Source organism: Corvus moneduloides, chromosome 5 (assembly GCF_009650955.1).
Source record: "Corvus moneduloides isolate bCorMon1 chromosome 5, bCorMon1.pri, whole genome shotgun sequence".
Taxonomy (NCBI): Eukaryota; Metazoa; Chordata; class Aves; order Passeriformes; family Corvidae; genus Corvus; species Corvus moneduloides.
Genome location: NC_045480.1, coordinates 42,624,792 through 42,637,531, shown reverse-complemented (window position 1 = coordinate 42,637,531; position 12,740 = coordinate 42,624,792). Strand labels below are relative to the sequence as shown.

Genomic DNA, 12,740 nt, shown 5'->3' with positions numbered 1-12,740 from the left:
CACAATGCCATGGCAATGCTTTTTGCAAGAAGAAATATTTACTGAGAGTAAACACAGTTTAGAATGAGATTTAGTGTCTGTGTCTTCTCTGCAGAGGTCCACACACAGAACGCTGGGTTTAATGCTGCTTGAAGAGCCTGAGCTTTTTCCTTGGTGAATCCTCTGTTTTTTGAAGGTACAGGAACATTTGGCTTAAGAGAAAATGTCCATGATATGAAGAAATACTTGCATAAGCAAAAAGGAAATTTAATGTGAGTTCTACTTCTCTTTTTTTGCCATACTGCAGATTGTTTGACAGGAGTGATACCAATTAGTGCCAACGATGGCATAGTTTATGATACTGACATCTGTCCAAGAGAACCTGGCCCAAAAACATCAAACTTATTTTGCAGATGTCACTGAATAATCATTAGGTGGTGATAATTTTCAGTTGTCCGATGGGGAAAGGTTCGAGCATATTAAATGGTTCAAGTTTCTGAATTTCAAAAATATTGCAGTGAGAATTTTCACTTGAGACAGCAAGCTGAGGGTTTACATTCCATTATTTGCTTCCTTGCAAAGCATAGGAGCAGAGAGAATGGTCTTTTCAGCAAGGCTGGAGAAAGTCTGAAATATTTGTGGGGTTCTGTGTTCTGACTGGATTTACAGGTCCAAATTTATCTTGGGGCTAGTTATACCAGCATCTCTGAAGTTGTGCTTGTTTATGTCCACACAAAAAAATTATCATTGGGTAATGGGCATTTTATTACATTCAGGAACTAGGTAAATGCTGGGGTGATTTTAGCTGTTATCTGTTTCACGTATTTTTATTTCATCTGCAAACATTCAAACTTGCAAAACTGAAAATACAAACCTCCATCTATAAGAAGTCACCTAAGTAAATGGCTTGGTTTTTTTCTCCTCCCAGGAATGTTGTCAACATACAGGGCTCAGTGAAAGCTGTAGTGAGCATTTCTGGTCATTGAGCTTTCCATTTAAGTGAACAAAAAGGAAGTTAGGTGTCACTGGAAATTCATGTGGCTTGCATTTAGAGATCCAAGGATATCCTAACTTATACTGGGGGCCATATATCTTTATATATCCTTTTGGGTTTTTTGTTTAACTCCAGAATTATCTCCCTAGGAGAGAGCATCTCTCACAATTTCCAGACAAAGCCTTAAATTTGGAAGGGACAAGTCCATGCAATACTCATATCAGACTGAAACTAAGAGATGAGTCTGAATAAATCTAAGCTGCTATTTTGTGTACTTCTAGATTCCTCAGCCTCTTCCTGGCAGTGATAAAGGGATTGGGATTCCTTTCTGTGTAAATCCAGGAGGAGAACAGCCAAAGCCTTGATGGAAAATCTTGTCCCTTCTCACACCCCAGTGTAGAATTTACACCTTCTTACACATCAGCTCTGAAATTAATCCTCTTGGTCCAACTGAATCTGAAATAGTCTAACATGGAATAGTTTACATGGATGAGGGTCTGAAAGAGATGTGTTGCAAGAAAGACAGCAATCAGAAGGATATAAGAAGATAGAAACTAAAGTAAGGGGTAGCTTATTCATAATTTGGATTTACTTAGATTTGTATATGAATTTGGCCCTTACTCTGTGTGGGAGAAAGCAAGACCTCATCATTATTTCCTGTTGCTAGATGAGACAGATGTAACCATATCAATATTTTTTAATTCATATGTACCTGGTTTTAGGTTTTAGAAGGAATTATGAAATAGATATGATTCTTCTTTTATTTTTGAGTTGCAGGCTGGGAAAACAATGCACTCATGTAGATATGAACAGCAATCATTGCTGCCTGTTAATACAAATTAGGAAATATGTTTTCAAATCTTAATATGCTTTCTAGAGGAAGAAGCCTCTTGACTTGAATGGTAAAGGTCTGAAAATGGTCAGACAGAGTCATAGAGCTAAGTGGGGATCCCAATTACAGATTAGCAGTAATGCAAATGTTGCTGCAGAGGGACCACTCAGCCTCTGCAGCTCAGGAGCTGTGTCTGTGCCTAGAGCACAGGCATAGAAAACCTCCCTTTCATTATTGTTTTTAATTATCTGCACACTGACAGAGCTGGAATACCTGCTGCACACTGAGGCCCTTTGTGCAAGCCCATCAGCAAAGACTAGGCAGCCAAAGCCTGCATTGTTTGCCTTCTGCAGGTCTTTCAGCTGAATTTTGCTTTCATGCAGATGCCTTTCTTTCTATTTACTCCTCATCTTCACTGGCTATTTCCCCTGCTCCACTGAACATACACAACATATGCAGCCTGATATGATGACACCAGGTTTCAGCTATCCAGCTGTGATCCTGAAGTTCTCATGTGCAACTGTAAGACTCGTGTGTTACTGTGAGGAAGTAAGGATGCACTGCACAAGGGTGGCCTTGGAGCACAGATGCCTTGGTGATGAGCAGTGTGTGTCTAGCCCTCTCCCTCTTCATAAAGGAGCTTGCAGGCTTGGACAAAGAGCAGGAAGTTGACAACTCTTCACTAAACTCAGGAATGAGGTGTTAGTCTATTCTCTGGTCTTCTCATATGTTAGACTTATGTTCAGCGTCCCCTTGCTCTTGTTGCTTATCCCTGTGTTTTTCCATGTACTTAGAAGGTGTGATATACCTTCAAGGGAGGGCAAAGCAACCAGGAAAACAAAGAGGAAGAGTTGGCAAAGGGGAGTTCACTTTCTTATAGACAGTCACTGAAACTAATCCCCTCTGAGGAAATACTGCCAGAGTTGTATTTCAAGTTGTGTTTCCAACTAGAGGCTGCATAGTTTGAGACCATGTGAAAACGTAAGATACTGCTGGTACACTTTTGATTTGGACCTATGTGGTCATGTGCTGGAAATGCTCTGCCTGTAGCCGTGAGAGAAAAAAAGGGACTGGCTGAGCAATCTGTGTGTCCTGGGGCAGAAGAGTCCAGGCCAAAGCATATGGACAGGTGAGCACAGGCAAAATGAATACCCACCGAGCAACAGTAAGGAGTGAGAATGGAACCAGTCAGAGACAAGTAAGTGCAAGGGAGCTTGGCCCAAGTTTTTGACCTCTTGGCAGTGCTGAGCTGTTCTAACATGATGGGAAAGAGGCAGAAAGGAGGTAGCTCAGCCCTTCTTCGCATGAGCATCTTGCCCATTCCAAAGCCTTTGCCTCCAACTCAGTCTCGTTGTGAGGAGTCTGAGGAATGATTAATAGCAAAGGATGCAGGCAACTTCTGATGGATGCTCTTGAGGTACAGGGCTTGTGATAATGCAGATCCTCCTTGTTCACCTTACCTGCTTTCCTAATGGCCCTGTGCCAAAGATTCATGTGGCAGCAAATTTCTACCTGTTGTAGACACATGAAGAATGATTTGTATATAGGAGGGCATAAGGTACCCTTTTGACAACAGAGAAGCAGGCAGATGAAAGCAAGAATAAAGCCTGGAAAAAGCTGTGTGGGTGAGGATGGGGGGAAGTGGCAAAGTTGGTTAAAGCTGGTCTGGGGAATGAGAACTGACTGCACAAATGGATCAGCAGGAGGACAGATGCTTACAAAGAATGTGTCCATTAAGAAGTGAGGAGGAGGAGGAGGAAAAGAGTGGTGAGGAAAGTCATAGCAACACTATACTTTGTTTAAAATAAAGGAAGAATGGAAAGTGATACAGATATCAGGAAGATAGCTCTTTGAAAGCATCGAGGGGATAGCAGGAAGAAATGCAAATCAGCTGGCCCACATCATGCGTATCCACATAAAGGCAATAAAGGGACAAACTTAGTGAATTGCTAATCGCTGTTCCTCAGAAATCACCAAGAGCTGCGGCAGCTCTGGAGGGCAAGGGAGGGGGAGAAGCGAAGGTGAAATTCCACCCTGAGCCTGGCAGGGCTGAGCAATTAAAGCCCAGTCAATCCAGGAGCAGTCCTCTGGGAAATAACGCAGCAAGTGAACGGAGCAAAGAAAAATCTCTCAGAAAAAAGGAAATGATGAATGGTGGCGGGTGGCCTGGTGCAGCTCTTCTCAAGGTGATAGGAGCAGCGCAAAGTGAATTCCTGAAAGTTAAGCTTTGAACCCTCTGTTGTGGTTCAGGTCTCCATGTTGTTCTCTGGGCAATTCATAAGGGCAGTGTAGGGGGAAGCTTTACATGGATATATCTCCAAGGCACTTCTAGTTTTTGTTGTGAGAAGGGAGTCCTGTGGAGGGAAGGTAAATTCTATTTGGGAGTTAATAAGATGTTTAAACATTAATAGTACTAAATATCATAATGGTATATATGGTGTAAACTCATACCAGTAGCACTGTGCCATTTAGGATCTTAATGAACACAGGCAAAAAAGGAACACAGAATTCAAGGGACAAAGCAAGTGGTATGGGTTTAAAATGTATTCTAATTTCCTACTGTTGTTAGCCCATTTTTCAAGTGTTTGACTGATGTTATTTCATCCCAAAACATCTGCTTTACACAGCAAGGGCTATGTTTTCAATTGGAATCTTCCTCTAAGTAGCACAAGGTTTCTGCCCTGAACCCCAGAAACCTTACCAGCTTAAACACTGCCAAAATCTAGGATGTCTCTGCAGGGCATTTAAGTTTTGTCAGAGTTTTGCCAAAATTCTTTTACTGAAATACTGAATTCTGGTTATCTATGACTGAGAATATAGTTATAGTTATAGTTAGACCTATACCACAGTAAGAACTGGATATGGCTGGAAATAGGTGTCAAGTTTGGTTTTAAGCTGGATCAGGTTTTGGAACAGGATTTGGTCGTATTTGTACCATTGCATACATGCTGGTCCCAGCAAGAGGGATCAAGAAAGTACCTTGGAGGGGACAGGGTATTATTGCCCCTATGGGAGCGGCAAGGACCCCTGGTTACCACTGTGTGAAGTGCTTTCAGAATTCATCATGTTGATGAGTCAGGCCAGACAACAATTTCAGTTTGCTTGTCTTTCACTTTTTGCTCTTGCAAGGTTTTAGCAGGGTTTTTTTTCTGGGAAGTGAGGGGAGGTAGGGGGAAAGGAAGGAGAGCTGGGATTTTTTAGGCATTTTTTAATTTTTTGTCCATCAATGTGGCTCTGAATGGCTGCAATTCGAATGCAGTGATACAGCAAATGTAACAAAGGAAGAAATACCAGGGAAGCTGGATAGCTGGAAAATAACAGTGGGGAAAGTAATAAAAATGAGGATCAGATTGGAAAAAGAATGCAAAATACTTGATGTTAGGACAGTGCTTGGGAAGGGTGGGAAGGCACAGAGAGCTGAGAGATTTCTAGCAGGTGTTAAGCCTGATGCCCACATCCTTTGCACAACAGCAAGTGGCTAGGCAGGGAGAATACAAAGAAGCATGACTGACATAAGCACAGTCACCATGCCAATGAGCACAAGTGGCTGTATATATTAATAGGCCAGGGGGAAGATGTGAATGCAACAGGAGTGCAAGCTACTGAAGGTGAGCTCTATCATCAACAATATGTGGAAGTAGGGTGAGAAATTGACATCCAATTGCACTGCTCACTCTCTCTGGGGAAAGAGGGTTGTTCAGGTATTTTGGAAGTGTGCCTCCCAAAGATAGCTCGGGTGTTCTGAGGTTGGAGCAGGGGGTGGTGGTGGTGGGACTAGGTAACATGCAGCTAACAGTGCAAAAATACCCAGCAGAGCTGAGCCTGTACAGCAGCTGGGGACAGATGTTGTATCATCAGCATGGCCTTTATTGGCTAGGGTTAGAAAGCAGCCTGCAGCCAATGACACAAAAAACTCCTGCTGCTCTCCAGGGCGCCATAGCAGGGAGCTACCCCTGCCCCTGGTGAACAAACCTGGGCTGCTGTGGCCCCTGGAGGGGCTGAGACCAGACAACCAATCTCAGCTCATATGACACAGCTGAGGCTTGCAGGATTTAAACTCACTGTTTTGTGCTTTCCCTTATTTCTAAAACATAGGGACAGATAGGAATACACTCCCTATTTCCTGTCCTTGGTCTGAATGCCTGGGTACCCTTCCCCATCTCTCTGCCAGTACTCTGAACAGTGTAGCTGTTTTCCTTCTGCGGATTATCCTGTCACCCTCTCAGTGTGTTAATCACTGAGCACAGTAAACATGCAAATGGCCTGGGATGTTTTAACACTGGGGACAGCTATTCTCCTTGATTGACAGCCGGGCCTCCACTGGCACTTTGGTTTTCATGGTATGAGGGTGGATGGATATGTAGATAAACAGTGGAGCTTTCATAAACATTTCAGGAGCTATTGTGTGTCTCTGTGCAGGTACCCACACATGGACTTCTTGCTCCATGTGGGAGACCACTTTTCTCTCTGAATGCAGATGGGTTCTGCTTTAACCAAGGCTCTTCATTTATTGCTGTGGCTTCTCATCACTTCTCTCAGGCATTAGAGCCGCCTTCCACAGAATTTCTCTTGCTCCGTAAGCAGACCCCCAGTTTTGTGCTCCATGCCTGTGCCATTTCTTTGCTTGGCAGAATATTGGCAAGCTATTTGCTTATTGAGTTTGTATTTGAAGCACCTAGCCTATTTTCATCTTTTTTATTCAGTCCTTCTACCTGCTAGTGGCTGCTCCTGGTTGAGAAACCTCTGCCTCCTAGTTTTGTCCCCCCAGTCAGGTTTCCAGCCCTTTTATTTCCTTGCAAAAGGCTCTCCATTGTGTTTGCACACACATTAGGTAGCATCTGGTGTCTGTAGCAAATCTGACAGGTGCAAATGTGAAAACTAAATAGTTTCTGAGATATTTAAGAGCTAACCCAGCAATTTTGTCCTCTTTTAATATTTGTGTTTCTTTGAGGGAATTACTTTCTTTGGTTACAAACACCTGAAGAAGTCCTTGGCTGAATTTTTAGTTGTTCATTTTTTAGCAGATTTCTACTGGTCTTTGTGATTCCTATCTTCATTCTCTTTTCCTGGATGGATAAGGAAAACTTGCAGGAATGTGCTAAAATGCATGCATGCAAAAAAAAAAAAAAAAAAAGTTGTGATATATGCTAGCATAATAGCAAGTAGTGAAGAGGGAATTTAGTAGGCTGGAGGAGTTTTCTAAAGCCCTACTCAACATTTAATTTTATGATTCTTAATGACAAATGGTGATTGTGAATATTCATGAATTTTTCCCTGGGTTAATGTCATAACCTTTGCAGTAAAAAGGCTGTTTTCACCAGTAATAACTACCTTTCAATTTATTTATGCTTGGTTTTTTTCTTGTTTTACAGAAATAGACCCCAAATTAACATTCAAAATGCAAGAAAGTAATTTTGCGTGTTTGTTTGCTGGGGGAAGGGGACAATGTATTTTATAAGTCCTATCATGTTGTGTCTTTATTGAGACAATGCAGTTCTTTACTTTCAAACTCTTGAATTTTTATCTCAGCATTTTTAGAGTGCTGGAAAAGATGTCTCAATTCAGCTTTACTGAAGAGACAACTCAGTGTGTAGTATGAAGAATTTGTTTGTCTTTTTAAGCATGAAGAATTTGCCTGTCTTTGGTTTTTTTCTCCAGTTATTCTAAGCATTCATTTATTGTTTGATCAGTAATTACCTTATATCCTTTCCCCTGGACAGTATTCCCTCTTCTCCTTCCTTTTTCCTGCCTATGATTATATTTGGTGCCTTGCAGTCATTATGTCTTACTCTGCTGCACTGAACTGGATGTGCCCTTTATCTGTCCATAAGCCTAATTTATTCAAATCATTTTAAATTTGCTTGCTCTGTGCACCATTTTACACTTACGTGCTATCAGCAAAAAATTCCACTTTAAAAATTATATCCCCTGAGGGCCATTTATATAAAACTTGAATAAAAATGGCTAGGGTGCTTAAATTTGGGAGTACTGCCTTGTTCCTGTCCCTCTAGTCACCCTGAACTGTGCTGTTTTGCTGACACCTTGCTTCTTGTCCCACAGATAATTTTGAAGGCATTTGCTATTGTGCTTTTTCTGTGCTGTGCTTTACTCATTCTCCAGAACAATCTCTCTATGTCAGGTGCAGCACCAAATGAATCTCTTCCATCGGGATAAATTATGCCCGTCACTTCACTTTTTACTCTCTGTTGAGAAATGTATTGAGAGAACTTAAAGCACATTTGACAGACATGACATGAATCCATCTGCCTCTCCATCCACGGTCTGGCTGTTTCTACATGTTGCATAACCCCATCCCATATTAATGCTTCCAATATCCGTTCTGTGGCTGCAGCTAGGATTACTGGTGAATGAACTCCTAAATCCTTCCTTGACTTAAAAAAGGAAAAAAAATATTTTTTGTTGTTTTTGTTTTTTGGTTTGGTTTTAGATACTATTATTTTTAAAAGGTAAAGTTGGAGTAGTTACTTTCTAGGCATCTCCAGATACACCATCCTCAGGAAACTATCAAGCAGTATTACTAAAGGTTTGCCAATTTCCCTTGCTATTTCCTTCCAAATTCGGAGATGCAGTTAATCTAAGTCTCAGGTCCTGTCAACTTTTAATAGTTCTAATTAACTAACTACCTGTCCAGATTGGATCATAAAGCCTTTTAACATTTCATTTTTTCCCCTCATGAAAATGGATCCCTGTTTCCGGGATGTGACCTTCAACTTCTTCTGTAAATACTCAGGCAAAGGATATTAATTCAGGCTCAGTGCAGCATCAGTCTCATCTGTTACTGACTTCTCACTCATTCCCTTTCATGGCCTCACTGATTCCATCCCTGGTCATCTGCTTTTCATATATCAGATGAAAGATCTCCATTGAGTTTCTTCACATCCTTGCCATTTTTTAAAAAAGCATTTGGTAATCCAGCGTTTCCTGCCAGTGTTTATAATTGCTCCATTTTGAATGCAATGTCATTGGCAGACCTGCTAAGTAATATAATAACAGTACAACAGAGGAAACTGAAACCATGGTTGGGGCCTGGTGGCAAACTTCTCTGGATCTGGATATATTGAGGTGGAAGTGGCTCTGCTTTTACAGTGTGTGGCACAAGACCGGAACCTGGCCTTGTATGTGAAATAGCTCATAAATTACCCGAGGCTTTTTAGTACGGCATAGTGGTGATGCTGCCTCGTGTTAAGAGCTCTAAACAATGTTTTGTAGGGCAATCACATAGAAACATGAAACTTGCCAGAACACCTTTTGGAAGAAAGCTTATATTTGCTCATGAAGAAAAATATCTGACCTGGTTCTGAAGTAAATCCCATTTTCTTCCTAGAATGTTATAACTGCTGTGTGTCTACACTAGGGATTTTTTTGTGGCACCTCGGAACATCTTTGTGTTTGGTTACATGGCTATGTTTGATTTGCTGTGTTGTGTTCCATCCCACTGTCATTATAAGCTCAAGTCCCCTCCTGATAAACTTTTTCCGTTCACACATGAAGATGTTACACATCAGAGACCTGCTGTGAGGTTCCCCGTATGTAGGGAGGGCATGGAGGGAGTTGCCTTGGGAGGGATGTTTCTGGTGTGCAACTGAGGTGACTCCTGACAGCTCTGTGACCCGGAAAGCACATTCGAGAGGCAGCTAAAACACAATTGGGCGGCCCCCAAGCCTGCAGGCATTGCTCGCCTGCTTTTGCAGATTATTAAGCAGATCAAGAGAGGGCAGAGGTGATGTAAAGTGACCATAGTTTATCTATGAGGTCTCTATAGCCTGCTTGAGAGATGGCAGGTTTGCCGGTGGGCTGCAGAAGGCACACTGCTTGTACCAGCACCTTGCACTGCAGCAGAGCTGTGTAGTGGGGTGAGGGATTTTTTTGTAGGACCAACTATTGCTCTGGCGAGGATGTGTAGCTACAGCAGCTTGTACCTCTGCCCTCTGTTTTGGAGGATATGTACACCTTGTAGCTGGAGTAGAGAATGCTGCCACAGAAGGTCTTTTAGCTTAGCAGTCACTGCACCTTCTACTCTTTTTTTTGGTTTTGTACCTTTATGTCCTAAATCATATTCTCTGTTGCTTAATACCACATCTGGCATTCTTCTCTTCCTTGTCGGTTTATGTACACATTAAATTAGAAAGCAATCCTCTACCAGATCAAGCTTTGCTTCCTCCCCTTAATCTATTCTGAGGTCTAGATAATTAAACTCTCCCACTATCACTGCCACGGTCTTTCACATGTTTTGCTTCTTGTATGCTATGCTTCACACCTCCTTCCCAGTCAAACTATGCACAACATATTGATTTTGGTACATCTCCAGTGTAGGTATAGTCCACAGCGCTCTGCTACAACCTAGTTTATCCCAGGCTTCAATCTTCAAGATGGGCCAGATTGTCTTTTGGAAACATTAGAGGTCTCTAGAGATGAAAAAGGAAGGGAGGGAAAACCAGAAATATTTCTCAGATTCTTTGTGCATAAGGCATGCTCAGTTCTAGCCAAGTCTTTATTAATTTAAATTCAAAATTGTTCCTACTTTATTTCAAAATACAAATAAGGTGTTGCACTTCAGTACACTGTTGTTTTCCAAGTTAAACTTTTTCAGTCAGCAAAAGCATAAATAATGTAAAATGTGATATCACTTGAGGAAAAAAAACTCTGGTGTTCTTTGTCATGTTCTGTAGTGGAAATACCACTAGACAGCATTAGAGATTTAAATATGTTGGTCTATCTCAGGACATGACCTGCTTCCAACTTACTCTGAAAAAGAAATACAGAAATTCTCATTTCAGTTGTTTTTCTTTTGCTGTCTGTGTTTTTCTCTGATTTGATATGTGATCATCAAAAGTCTTTCTGCCAACCAGTGTAGGTATTTTTCAGTGCCCACAGGGTACTCAGTATTGGTATTTATGTTAAAGTTCAAGCAGTACATGGCTGTGCTTTAGCATAGTGCTTGCTGCTTTTTTCCCACATGGGAAGACATACAACTTCCTTGGTAGTTTGGTTTCATGAAGGTGGGCAGGGGCCTGTGTAAGCAATAGCAGTGTTTTGCCTTCAGAGCTGATAGTATCTAGAGGCCAAAATAGCAAGAAAAATTCCCTGAGGTCTGAGTGTATTGTGTTTGGTCAGGATTACCGAGAAAAGAAGCACTTTGAATGTTTGTGTAGAAATGACATTGGAAATCTCCATGTGGCTGATTTACACTGGAATCCTAGGTAGAAGAGGGATCCACACCACTGCCTGCCCATGTACCTGCCATCACCACAGCCAGAAAGACTCGTAAGGGTCATGGATGTCTTCTACTACTCAGCTCAACACTGAGGTTGGAAGAGTCAGCTTTTCCTTTTTATATTTCCAGCTGAAGGGCCTTCTCAAGGAGTTCCCTGTGTTGTTCTCCAGCAGCAGCCAGTGCATCAAATCAAGGGCGGCATCTTTGCACCCCTCTTTTGTTGCAGAAGAGGGCCAGCTCTGCCTCCATACCCTTTTCTCCCTGAGCAGGTAAGTGATTGTCACTGTTACATTTGCGAGCCCCCCTGGGAGACAGACGAGTGAAGCTGTGCTCCTGAGACCTGAACATATAATTTGCAACACGCAATTTATGTCGCATCATACCTAGCTGGAGTTCTAGTGCCTGGAGTACCCGAAATACATCTACAAATAGATCATGTCATGTCAAAAGTGAAATGGAAGGTGATAGTAATTGTGGCCTATCTAATTAGAAAGCAAGAATCAGAGTGTCTAACGAATGGCAACACCTGGAATACCTGCACAAAAAGCTAATCAAAAGTCAACCTGAAATCCAGGGAAAGCCTATATATGGCTGTTTCTGCCCCTTAAAAAAACTGCTCAGAACATTGCAAATTACACTCCGATCACACTTCTGCTGGTGTGAGCCATATGGAAATAAAGCTTAAAACAATAATCTGACTTTTCAAGAAGGTTACATCCACATAAATGTACAAAGCTGGACATGGTAGGTTTTTCTATATGTAGAATCTATCTATAAAATCATGGTGACTCCAAGTCTAATAAAGTTTGCTTGATGTTATGGAGCCTAAAAGTCTGTCAGAAGTACCGGGTAGGAGGAGAAGGAGGAGGGAGAAGCAGCTTTAGGGCCATGTGAAAACAAAGCCTTTCTTCTCTCCTTTTAAATATTTCTGCTGAGCCTGATTGAACACAGGATGAAAAGCTGCTGTCTTGAGATTTGAGGAAAGCAAAGGATTTCTGTCTCCACTATTACATTGAAAAGTTCTTTACTGCATGAAAGGTCATCCCTTCTAAACGTCCTCAGACTTGTGGCTTAAGTTTTGGGGGAACAGCGCTGCTGGTACCATGGAAATCTATTATCAATAGGATGTGGTATCTTTGAGTAGTCCATGTGCTCAGGAGCATTAGCTCTCTGTTCTTTATATTAATTTTACATTGAACCTTGGGTTAAATGTTTTGAGAATGAGGTTTTTACTTGTAAAAGTAGTGTGCTGGCACAGAGGGGTGGTGTGTTTTGACAAAAACTCTGTTATTACATGGTAAGAAAGGCAGAGTAATGATCAGAGGTGTTGTACTGAGACTGGCAGTCACAGTGTCAGTATGAGAAGTGGGCTCTTCCAGAATCAGGCCTAAATATTTGATGTTGTTTTTGAGCTGATGTTTCTCTCTATTATATAGATTGTCAAAACCACACCGAGCATCCATTAGAGCCTTGTCATGACAATTGTTTGGAAAAAACCCTTGTTTTTTTGAAACCTTGTATGGAAAAAAAAACCAAAACCCCAAAACATTCTGCTGTCAAAATACTGCATTTTACAAAAGTACAAAATATTTCATGGAAGTGTGTTTGTTTCAATGAAAATTTCTTAGGGAAAACTTCTTTCTCAGGGCTAGGCTGGAATTTTTGGGGAAAAAGAGAAGAAAAGAGAAAATGACTCCTTG

The 12,740-nt window shown here is 41.5% G+C and overlaps 1 long non-coding RNA gene across 1 annotated transcript in view; it reads left to right on the top strand.

Moving 5' to 3' along the window:
• Nucleotides 1-12,350, top strand: part of LOC116444846 — a 51,620-nt gene extending 39,270 nt beyond the window's left edge. The window contains exon 3 of the long non-coding RNA XR_004240549.1: nt 11,170-12,350. This is a non-coding gene — a long non-coding RNA (uncharacterized LOC116444846). The remainder of the gene's footprint in view (nt 1-11,169) is intronic.
• The last annotated feature ends 390 nt before the right edge of the window (nt 12,351-12,740 follow it).